Below are 13489 nucleotides of genomic sequence, written 5' to 3'. Positions count from 1 at the left end.
CCAGGTGTGTCTTGTTTGCCTTATTAGCCCCCTGTGTATAAACAGCCCTTGTGCTTGCTTGTTCCTTTGTCTGTCGTTGTTTTCATGTGGATACCTGTTCTCTGCTCCCCATGATCCTCATCTTCACCTCCATTCCTTGCTCCTTGTTTTATAGTTTGGGTACTACAAATTAAAAAAAATATTACACTCACAATCTCAAATTAAAAACTATGCTTGCAACTCTCTGTGTTCGTTTCTAAGCTCTTTTGTTGCTCTTTCATCATATATGCATATTTAGGTGGCTATTCCTACAGCTTTCATGTCAAATCATTACATTTTACTCTGAACTTCAGGTTGTGCAAAATCATTTGCTGATGTTTCATGTAATAACACTGTGGCCATTATGACTAATTTTTATTTCTCTGTTTATCCTAATCTCCTATTGGCTGCTTGTACAGCCACAGACATCACATTCTAGAAGAAACATTTGGTCGTGCCAGTGCAGATTTCTGACACTGTCTGGATTGACTGAGCCTTCCAACACTATCATCCCTGATTTGAACATGCAGCTGAAATATCGTATTACTTGCTGCCCAGATCAATAAACAACATACCTGTTACCACTCCAGTTACATGTCATTCAGCAGATACTTTTTATCTAAAGCAATTTACTGTACATTTACTGAAGGTCCAGTCAGAGTAAATGAAAATGTTCACTTTTTCGTTTTAGAATGGAAAGTCAATGTAAAGAGGGCATTGATTTTATACATTTCCCAGTTGTTGTCCCTTCTTTCCTGTGTAGACTGGCTGCTGGGTGATAGTTGTCGACCCAGTGGAGTTGCAAATGTCTTTGTTTACAAATATTATGATTTGTCTGACTGGGGAGTCCCAGATCACAAGTACAATTTTATGCAGGCTGTACACATTTTCTGTAGATTTGGTGATTTGTTTCTGCAGACTTTTATCAGCATATAAACAAAAATTACTCTTGACATGCTGTTCTAAATATTGCTTATATTAATAGGCTGCTATCTCAGCACCAATCATCTGCTCACTGTGAAATTACAATGACAGTTTCAAAACATGTATGCGTGAACAACAGCTACATTATGTGAAAACTACAACAAAAAGGTTCAGACAGGATTTTTCATCACATGATAGTCACAGATGTTTTTCCCCAATTATTTTTATTATGAAAAACATGTGGAAAAACAAAAACAGATTATATGTGACATTTAAATTGTGAATAAAGAGGAGGTTAAAAAATGTAAAATATTGTTATAAGATATTTATTTATTTTATTGTTAAATATTTGTTACAAAAATACAAATGATCATTTTAAAGATAAATGTCTCATTATTAAAGGAACACGCCACCGTTTTTTTAAATAGGGGTTATTCACCGTCTCCCCTATATTTAGATAGGTGGGCAAACGCATTTTTGTCTCAGTGCATGCATTGTCTTAGTCTGGCAGCGCCGCCGCTAGCTTAGTTTAGCATAATGAATGGAATCCTTTGTTGCTGGATAGCATGTTGTGAGTAAAAGTGATCCAAAAATATATATATTGGGGCGAAGCACTGCAACTTGAGCACAGAGATATCACACAACACCTGAAATCCGCTATGTCTGCGCCTAATATATCTGATATTTCTGCGCCCAAGTAGCAGTACTTCGCCTGTGCTTCACCCCAATATCAAGTCAATTTCTGCCTAGGAAATCGCCTAGTCTTAATCTGCATTGCTATTTGTACTCGTTGTGAATACGCAGGCCACAAGAAGTTTTTTTTTTTTTTTTTTTTTTTTTTTTGATCACTTTTACACATTGCTCACTGCCAGACCACACCCCGTATAGCCCAAAGATTGAGGAAAAAGAAATTGAAAAATTGGGTACCGCTGGCCCTTGAGCCAGTGGCGAAACAGAAAAAAAACTGTTTTAAAGGAAATAAAAGATTCTCCACCCAGCTTTCCTCTGGGCGAAGGAGCGGTGCGTTCACCACCTGATGCAGAGCATCTCCCCTCATCTCTGGGGTGCCCATATCAGGTTTGCTTCGATGGACGTTTGGAGGGTTTAGCAGCCTGAGGGACGAGCTGCATCGCCTTCCTGCCCCAGAGCAGGAAGACGAGCAGACGAGCTGCTTCGGCGACGAGCAGACTGGGGACCAGGTGGCCTGGTGGTGGAGGTATCATTTCGGGGCTGGATGGGCCATCAAGGCCTCCATCTGCTTCTGGACTGCCAAGAATTGGGCGAAGTCTTCAAAAGTGTCGCCAAAGAGGCCACCTTGTGAGATGGGGGTGTTGAGAAAGCATACCTTGTCAGCATCCTGCATCTCAGCAAGGTTTAGCCAGAGATGGGGCTAACCTCATGCAGTTCTTTCAGTGCTTTTGGTCTGGTATAGTTGCAGGATGGCCATCGCAAGGCAGAGACAGCTTGTCTAGTGGCACTGTAAGCCTTAGCAGCCAGGGCTGTCGTCGTCTTACAGTCCTTGGATGGGAGACACATACATTTTCACCAGGTAGCGGCACTTTGTGGGCACAAGTGCACCACAATTGCATGCTACACTTGGGGAATCTCCACGTATCCCCTGGCGGCCCCACCATCAAGGGTAGTGAGAGTGTAGAAGGCTGCAAAGTGGCTTTGTGCAGTAAAAGGTCCCTTCCATGACTTCTGAACCTCGTCATGCACTTCCGAGGAGAAAAGCACTGAGGTGGATTGCGGCTGTGAACCACGTGTCGCATCCAGGAGCCAATCATCCAACCATCAACTCTGAATCCGACTCGGCATGAGCAATTCGAAGGGGGAAAGCTCAGCCTCTTCTTCCACTCCAGAGGACAGTAGCCCGCTCTCCAATGCAGCTATCGACATCTGGTCCTCACTCAGAGCACTGAATGACATGGGTCCCTTGAGAGAAGGACCCACACCATCACTCTGACATGCTAGAGGAACGGGAGGGCCGTGGGGAGTGGCCCGGTGGAAATGCTTCCATCGTAACCCTCCCAGGGTGTTAACCATGTTCGTGGCTCTGCTTTGTGCATGGTCATATTCTCACAGTGCTCTTGGTCCAGACATGTGAGACAACGATCGTGGCTGTCAGATGTGGACAGGAAACGACTGCATCCAGAAACACAGAGATGGAAAAGCATCTTTAAAATATGCTCACTGTCCACTCTTTTAGGGAAACTGCTGTTTATGCTGAAACGCCCAGAGGGGAATCAATGCACTTATCCATGTACTGTTGCTGGTGAAACACCGCTGAATGTGCCGTAGATTACCAGAAAGAGGGCTTCAAATCCATTAGCCATTTTTTCTAAAACTCAGAGGTGATTGGGGCAAGTGAGACCCCATTTGTCAGTCTTGAACATAAAGTTGAACGGAACTGACAGATAGGGAACTCAATGAGATCCGGCTACACTAAAGTGAGCGATGTGTTTCCTTTTGGTGATTAAAAAGGAAGTGGCCTTTGCTCGCTTTTTGTACTTTATCCACAATTTGAAAACCCATTTTGTTTTGAAATTGGTGATTAAATTATGTTAATAAGGATGTGTGGCCTATAAACACTGTATGTCATTTAGTTGCCCCACACTCAAAAAGTATTTTAAAGAGGCCATATTATGCCCTTATACAAAGTCTTGATTTTGTTTCTGGGATCTACTAGAATGTTTTCATCCTTGAACATTAAAAAAACACATTATTTTTCACAAATTTCTGTCATCAATGCTCTGTTTAGTTCTTGTCTCTATGAAGCCCCTCCTTCCGTAAAGTGCAATGTGCTCTGATTGGTTGGCTGGACTAGTGTGTTGTGATTGGTCAACTGCTTTGATTTTGTTTTGGTAATGTCACACCCCTTACCATAACTGTGAGATCCAACACAATACAAATGCAACTCAACCAGGCCTTGCGCCTTTTTATTTTATTTTTATTTATTTTTTGCATATTCCTTGGGTGGGAAGTAAAATGGGGAATATTGTGACATTTATGTTCCCGGAAGAAAACTCAAGACTAGAAATCGAGGCGTTTCAGGAATTCCAGAAACAGTGCTTACTGAAATAGATAATGGATTCCTTTAATAGATAAACGTAGGGGGGCGCATGTCCTAAAAGGTTGAAAATTCCTGCTTTAGAGCGCAAACACAAATACGTTTTGGATCGTTTGACAAATATGTTATGCCAAAGTGCTAATATTACGCTGAAAACTAATCCTAGATCAGTAGTTATGGGCAGCTTTTCCCTATAAAAGCAATCAGAAGCAGCAGCAGTCAGTGTTTTGAGTGAGAAAATTTCACACTAGTCTCAAGTCCGTGACCAGGGGAAGGTAAGCCTTGCCCAGCCTTACACACACTCCGCCTAACTTTAAGGCATAATTTATGATTCATATTTTTTAAGATAATATGCTATTTAAAGTTACCATTGTAGAGATTAGTGTTCCTGTGAGCTCAATACATTTTGTTATGGTATACATGAATGGCCAAGTCCACAGAAATAACGCATTTGTTCTCTATCGTAAGTTTGCTGAATGACCATACAATTAGGGGGGTACGTTGTGTCATCTGGGGGGACACTGCCCCCCAATACCCCCCCCCCCCCTTCCCTCTCCCTGGCAACGGGCCTGGTATCTGGTCTTATGTGTAGTCTATATGTGATAATCACTAGTTAGAAGGCATTGTGTTTCTGTACTCTAATTCCTCATTAAAAGTGCAATGTTTTCGAAGATATTCTCAGAGAGGACTCTGGGAAATTGCGTGTAGTCTAAAATGTTGTATAACCAAAGATTTGAATTAAAGTGCACAGACTGATCTGAAAAGAAATAAATCAGAAACTTCTAAGCAAGATCATGCCCAAAAGTGTCAGTGGCACTTTTTTCATTTACATGGGATTGTGATTAAGGCTGGGCCAGTTTTGTGCTTCCACCCTACCCCTGCTATAAATATTAATAATTGGGGACAAAGAAGGGTATGGATGTAATTTAATTGAAACATCTTGACCACTCCCAGGCGGGTCCCATGCACTTTTAATAAAATCCAAACCACGGCCATCGTGGGAATGTGTCAGGTAAACCTTCCAGAACTTCATTCTACAAAACAGCACAGCCTGGCTATAAAACAGGGTGGATCAGACACATTCTTAAAGTCTGAGTACTTTGCGGATTTTCATCCCATAATGCAGTTTTAAAGTCAGATGTTATTTGCTTTAAATGTTAAAGCTTGGTCTTTTCCCCCTAGGCTTCACTCTCAAGTATTTTAGGAGAGCAAGGGAGCACTCCTCAATGAAATTCTCAAAAGATCTGAAGCAAATGGAGTTTGACATCGGAGTTGCTGTACCCACGAGATGTCTGATGGTGTGGCGTGCTGGTTGCTCTGAATTAAGATCATGTTTTAAAAGAACATTTCAAAGCTTGAAAACAGCCCCAGCTGAGTACCGAGACACGAATTGCATGACTCTCTATGGAACATTTGTGCATAAATCAAATTACATTGCTATGAATATAATTCCCATGTTTTCTTTTCCTCGTCTGAAGTCCTTTCCATAAGAAAATAAGCCATCTGAATTTTTGTGTTTTACAAATGAAAACATGCAGTTTGCTGAATGAGTTGTGCCGTATTCTTCAGTCTGTCAACTCCAGATCAAGAGCTACAGTATTTTTTTATGTGAGTGCTTGAAATGAGTAGATATTGTTGACTATTTAATTGAGGTCTTGCTTCATATGTTTAGGCAAACTGAGAGAACTGAGACTGTATATATGCTGATTTTAAACAGGGCTTATTGGTTTGACACAAAAGCCTGTCCAACAGAAACTATGATAACAGACACAGTACTTCTCAAATTAGTTGCCCTTTGTCTAAATTCTTTGCCCTTTGTCTAAATTCGTTGCCCAGCAACATGTCCACAGAGCTGGGCTATGTTTACCAAAAGCATTGTGAACCTAAGTACATCATAGAACCATTGCCACCAATGGTTTCTACAATCTACTTCTCACAATGCTTTTGGGAAACGCAACCCTGTTCATCACCTGAAGATTTAGGCTTAGGTGTAGGTGTAGGTTTATTATGAATATTTCTTATCCACAAATGCCACACGTCCACTACATTAACAGAGGACATGTAAGAAGATCAATAGTTGGAAGTGTTACAAATAAATAATGTCATCAGGACAGGGCATGCCACCTGACTCTTAGGAAATCCATATCAGACTGTTGATTTACCATATAAATGAGTGTGAACAAAATGGACATCAATTAAAGTTAATTTACACTAAGAAAACTAAATCTTACTATTGAAACAATCCCAAACAGTGAACGTGATCTCATTAGAAATTATAGTTATTCACAAGTAAAGTTTGATTCTAGTACACATGCATTTTTGTATGATTGCATGGAACATGGAAACATAGCTACATTATTAAGGTTGTGACAGCATCTTAACACATTATGTGTGAATGACTTTAAAAACATAGAAATGTTTACGAATTTTGGTCATTAAATTAGAAAATTCATGGAATGAATAAGTTAATTTTATTGAGTTAAATCAATGGCATTAATTAAATATGTTTAATGTCATTGCCTATTCAGCACATTTACCTAATTTGACGGTTTCATACATTCTTTAAAAATTTCTGTATAGGCTAAATTAGTAAAATGTAACTTAATCGTATAAATATAATAGTGATGATTCATAAAGATTTTAATATTTTTAAGGCTATCCATATGTAACCACTTTAGATGCTGTCAATACATCCATATTCGTTGGTGTATGTCACAAGAAATGTAGGCAATGTGTTAAGGTAAAGGACCAGACACATTTCACATGAAAATCTACTATATGGATTTAAGATCTTTTTTGAGCCTGATGACTATATGCTCCTGTTTCTTGCCCTTAAACTTACAGGGCTAATTCTTAAAACTACAAACACGTCTCGTGTGGCCTGTATTTCTCAAAGTCTATCCAGTTACTGAAATCTGTGCTGGGAGTACCTAAAGGGAATGAAAGACGGAAACACAGCTGAGAACCATCGTGGTTTGACGTGCGTCCAGATCTTTTGGAAGTAGGCCAAATTCAAGTAAAAATGTTTCCTTTGCTTGTGTAATAGGAGCTTCAGTTTTTATAATTTTATTCCTTGTCAAGTGAGGTCTAGGATGGAATTTTTTTAAACAAACTGTGAATTAACCGGTTAATAAAGTAAACCATCATACTGCTGTCTGCACATTTTTACAAAACCATACGTTCAGACACAGACTGGCGCATGCACATTGTTGTTTGTTTCTTATCCTTAAATTAATCATTTAAGAAACTTTTATGCTGCTGTTCAATAACAAAGAAATAAGTATTGAGTAATTTTCATGTTAGACACAATATTGTAATATTGCAAGTTACTGTTTTTTTGCTCTGCCAACGAAAATAGTTTCAAACAAAGCCACAACAGAATCAACCATTTTCGTGAAACACACATTATTGAATGAATCAGTGTTTTATAACAAATTGTTTGAATTAATGATTTTATGACTTATTCCTAAAACCAATCACTTGTTTCGTTCCTGACTGAATAAGTGTTTGTCTACGAATCGGTTAAGTGAATGATTAAATTACTCGCTCTTAAAGAGAGTCACTTGTCACCACCTATTGGCTTACTTTATTTGTAACATCATAATGTCAAATTTAAAGTCACCATGAAATCAAAATTGAAAATTCTTGTTTTTTATAGAATATTGAATTATTTTTTATAAATGTAAAGCACATCATTATTTTTTTTTAATTCATGTGTCCTCGTAATCTTTAATCAAAATAACTTCCCCTCCCTCTTGCAACAACATTTCTTCTCTAATGACGTGTTCAAAGGTGTGAGGGCATGAGATCACAGCAATAGCAAACCACAAATATCCTGTCACGTTAGGTTTAGTTATGTTCATTCTTAGTTTCGTTTTAATGGACTTTTACTTTGTTATTCATCACATGTGTTCCCTTGGTCGAGTTCCCACCTGTCTTTCGTCTCCATGGTCACACATCGTTATGAGTTAGTTTGGTTCCATTGTGTATATAAGTTTGTCCTGTTCACTCAGTGTTGGTCCGGTATTGTTTGTGTCTTGTGTTACACACTGTTTTGCATGTTGGCTTTGTATTTGGATTATTCTAATAAACCCTGTGTGTTATGTTCTTCTTCTTCATTGGACATTAGCACTACATATCCAACCATCCAATCAATTCCCGATGGACAAGATCAAGTCCTGCCCTAAATTTTTTCTTGTTCGAGATGCCGTTTCACTTGAAAATAAGTCACAAAAGGGGAAAAAAAAGACTAATACGACTTTCATTTTATGCCGACTTTAATGGACTGTTTTTTCTGCCTAAAATTACACTGTAAATTATGTCATTTATGTAAGTTATGTCATTTTAACTGTATATATGGAGAAAAAAAACTGTAATAGATCTAACCTTACATTCTGTGTAATTCTACAGTAAAATATCCTTTTTGGAAGTACACTTCAATTCACATTTGATGTTTTTTCATTTTAATAATTATGTTTCTTAGTTTTTTCTTATCAGTTATATACATTAGGATTTATGCAACATCTTATGTTGGTAAATTAATGTTTATTACATCATTTTTGTGTCATTTGTGTTGCATGATGGTGTTTTGTATTTGTGCAAATGACACTGTGTGGAACTCAGCTTGTAGAAAAGCTGCTTGTTATGAACTTTGATTGATCATGTAGTTTTTCTCTTTACCATTAGAGATATTATGGTGGATGCAACATATTTACTAATATATCATAATGTATGTAATTTTATATTCAGTAATATTCTTCATAATATATAGATGTATATGTGATCAGATATGGTACTTCACATGTAATATAATTTGCAGATATATTTTCTCATGCAACACAAACACATTTATAGAGAAACATATAATGTAATATATTTCTTATATTTTTTTAGTTGTTTCATATTTTCAAGCTGTCATTCCTGTCTTGTGTTCCCCTTGTCTTGTGTGCACTTTTGTTATTTCCTGTTCTGTGCCATGTTTTGTAGTTCACAGCCTGCTCCGCCCTGGCCGCCTGCACAGCCGGTTCAGCCCTGGCCTCCCGTCCTGCCGCAGTCTCCAGACCCTCTTCCACTGCACGGGCCTGGCCCTCCATCCCGCCTCCGCTTCACCACCCTCCTGGACTGTTTTCCTGAGGAGCATCTGGAATCCACTCCTTAAGTGGGGGGCTATGTCATGATTCCTGTCTTGTGTTCCCCTTGTCTTGTGTGCACTTTTGTTATTTCCTGTTCTGTGCCATGTTTTGTAGTCCTTTGTAGTTTTTCTTGTTTATTAGTCTCCCCAGGTGTTTCTGATTAACCACACCCCCTTGTGAGCTTGTTTAGCTTGTTTGCCTGTGTATTTAAACCTCTGTGCTTCAGTTGTTGTTGGTCGATCGTTGTAGCTTGTAGCTGTTTCCATGTTCCTGTCCTGAGTTCCGTGTTCCATTGTTTGCCCTGGATTTCCTGTTTGTTTCATTAAAGTAGGGCTTGCATGTGGATTCTCTCTCCGCTTCGTCCTTGCCTCATCGTTACACAAGCTAGTTGATAGCACAAGCACACCTGCATGTACTAAAGTTTTAGGCCAATCGTCAACCGAACCACAGGCTCAGCACAATGGGAACCCCAAAAACTCAGACATACCAGAAAACATTATTTAAATAAAAAAAACGAACAGATCTCCCCCTATATTAATATTGTGCAAAACACATTAAATAACACTTCATTTTAACATTTACTCTCCTTTAACAGGCAGAAGCAAAGCATGCTGGGAACTAGAAATCTGATGTAACTCATTCCGTGAATGTGTGTATATGTGAACATACATTCACATTTATATGGGAACATGTATGTGCAATATACAGTATGTACACAATAAAGGATACAACTTTGTGAATATTACATGTAATGCTATTTTTGTCTTCATTTATAAATATTTTATATTCATTAATATATAGACGTATTGCAATATATTGAAAAATATAAGCAGTAGTTATATGGAAATGTATTATGTAATATATCGCATTATATTTTGCAGTATATTCCCATATATTGTTGTTCCGTAAGGGGTCCTCACATCATCAGTGTTGTTTTTTAGTCACATGCAGTAAGGTTTGAAGTATTGGCTCTGGTTTGTTGCACTGAGATTGCATTTCTCCTTTTAACTCCACTCCACTCCATCAACTCATTCTGATAAAAATAAAATAAAAAAAGGTCTGAGACAGATTGCTGGACTGTTCAAATGTCTCTATTGCTATGGAAACAGGATAGCAAGTGGTATTTTAATGCTTGCATTACATAATACTTCATGCTTTGCTGCTTAGCTTGACTTCTCTAACCAAATCTAATGTAATGAAATGTTGATATTTTCCTTTTAATGTTGAACAAAGAGCATATTTAGATTTGCATCGTCATGCATAAAGCAAGTTATTTTAGACAGATTATTTTGCAGATGATTAATAGATGAACACAGAGGTTTTGATTGCAAACAGTTTTTAACATCAGTCAAAACATTCAAGAAGACTGTGACAGACCTTAGAAGGTCATTGTGAGAAGTCCCAGTGGCTTGTTCCTCAGCCTGAACATCAACAGCGCTGCACGGCCGAGTAGCAGGAAAGTGAAATTGATCAGAGTTGAACAAGACTGATGAAAAGGAAACCCTGCATCAAGGAGGAAGGAAGACTGAAATTGCTTCAAGACTTAAATGTGTATGAACTTCAAACAGGGGGCTCTGGGACAAAGAATCACAACTGATAAGGAAACTCTGACGTCTCTGTGAGGACGTACTAAGGCCACAGGGGTCATAAGCAGTCTGAGAGGACTGGAAGAGCAATGGGCAGTGTTGATACTGAGGCTGTTTCAGAGAGCTGTATTGTTTGTAACAGCACAGATGTTAATCTGGCCACTGAGTAAATTTAATGAAAGCATCCCTCACAACATCCCGCCTGGATAATAATATTTATCCAACATCACATGCAATTGTGCAATAAGGGAGAGCATTCCGTTGAGTGCTGAAGTTTGGTACTCTGATAAAAATGTTATGTAAAGGGTTTTAAAAAGCATTTCTTCATAATTAAGCCTCTGCATTGAGGCTTAGTTCAAGACTGTTACGATTTCAAGAATATAATTGATGTAGATTTAATTTAATGGAGTTAAAACTGATGATGATCAAATATTCAGCCAAAGGTAAAAACTAAATTGATTGACCACTAATCTGAATTTTGGAGGCGATGTCAATGGATGTCAGAGCTGCTTGCTGTTAGAATTTTAAGCGTGCTTTTATGTGCAATAGAGAAGGAATGTAAGATCAGTATTTAGACAACTTATTTATTTATTTGTTTATTTATTGAATCTGCTTAAAAGCTTAAAAGATGTTTAAACAAAATAACTGCATGGCCTAAAAATAATTCTAGTATTCAGTATATGCAACAGCATGTTCTGAAAGATATTATGCTTATATTATGCATTTGAATTCTTCAGGGAAAATAATGAGATTCTTTTGGAAATATGAAATTGTTATTATGTGTAAAACTTGGTATATGGTTGCTGCTAGTTCAGTTTATTTAGAATGAATTTACTTAAATGTATTAATTTGATTTGGCACCAACAACTTTGGTGCATGTTTTCATATTCTTCTCAGCTGTGTATTAAGACCTACATTAAAACAAGTTTTCTGAACATAACATGCCGTTTAAAAGTGGCATCAGGTTTCTTCAAAATTTTAATTTCTTGAACTTCTTCAGAACTTAAGAATCTAAAAGGCACTTTAAACACTTTCGTGGTTGTATTTTTCCTGCAAGTTTCTAATGAGTTATCTTAGCATGCATCATTATAGTTTAAACTGATTAAAATGAACAGGCTTTTCTTTTTTTACAGTAAAGGCATTCAAGAAATATTTTGTTGCATTCATTTATTGACACTTTTGTTCAAGCTTCATCAGTGGTATTTCACAAAGGACTGATAAGATTTCACAAGAGAAAGCAACACATTTTAAGGAATGAAAAAATGTTTGCTCTGGCCATGGATTGGGTGTGGGATATTAAACAACAGTATGAGTGGGTATCACTTCAGATCATAAAACAGCCACTTACAACTAGTATGTCAGGTTTTACATACTAAAAGTAATAATATATGATTTTTATGCCATATTTAACAAAAGTCATGTCTTCAGATGTCAAAAAGAAAGCTAGATTTCTCACAGGGGTCAAGATTTGGCAGTTAGCCTCTGCTGGCAAATGCTGTAACTACTCCATCTGTCTGCAAAAGGAATCTTTCTCCTTCATTCAAAAGTAGAAATGTTTTGTGACAAAAATATTTTATATCGTATAAGTTTACTAGTGACTAATTTTGTTGCTCAAGTGATTGGATCAAAAAATCATAAGGGAAAACCTGTACCAATATCTTTGAATGTTAACGGACAGCTTTTATATCCCTGAATTTTACAAGATCATTTCACAAATCACTACAAATGGTCATTCACTTTCCTGCACAGACACACACTGTACTAATATTTAAGAATCACTCCAGCAACTACAACATGTGTTATGGCAGAGGCACTGAATAATGGATTCCTCTTGAAAACACTTGAACACGATTACAGGAAACCTTTGCATTTCTGAAGAAAAAAAAGAAAAATGCATTCCATCAAAGTGTGCTGAAAATAGATCTGCTTCCCTTGTGTTAAGACTAGGACAATGTAACAAGATGTGAAAAAGGAAAAGCATTACAATAGCAGTTTGTTAAGATTTTGAGCTGCAGTGTGTTTGTTTACAGACAGGTACATTTTCTTCTCTGTTAAAGGGTATTTGCTTAGTCAACAGGTTCAGCCTCTGTAGTCTTCTGATTAAGAAGCATTCAAGGAATTTTTCCATGTGGTTTTCCATTGCCAGATGTGAGGTCAAAGAATGACTTTGTATCAGCTTGGATTTCATGGTTCTTTGAAGTGTGTTTGAACTCATACTGTACTCCAATAGACATTAAGAGTCATGATTTCGGACTACTGGTTCATAATTTTGATGGTAATTTGAGGAGTGTCTGATGAGATAAACATTTAGGAGAATCTTAAAGGAACAGTTCAGCCAAAAAAGAAATCCATCAGTTGTGTTTCACACATGAAAGAAATCCATGCAGGTTCGGAATGACACGAGAGTTAGTAAATGAAGACAGATTTTTCATTTTTGAGTGAACATTCCCTTAGCATTAAAATTTGTTCAGGAGGAGTTGTATAGATGGACTAGCAATGCAAAAATGTTGTGTGTGAGACACCTGTTGTGATGAGCAGCAAAGGAAGTGAGTTGTGTTTGCTTTGGCTACATGACCTGTGTTCACATAGTGTCTCTGCAGTCTGGGATCATTTGCACACACTCTCTTGGAGATCTATGAGGAATTTCAGACCACAGCTATGATAGTCCATTGGTCCACTGAATGGACACAAGCTCACGGAAAACATATCCACACTGTTGGTTATGAATTTTAGACACTAAATTACAAGAGCCCAGAATG

Source organism: Squalius cephalus (assembly GCF_949319135.1).
Source record: "Squalius cephalus genome assembly, chromosome: 5".
Lineage (NCBI taxonomy): Eukaryota > Metazoa > Chordata > Actinopteri > Cypriniformes > Leuciscidae > Squalius > Squalius cephalus.
This window is presented reverse-complemented; position numbering follows the sequence as displayed.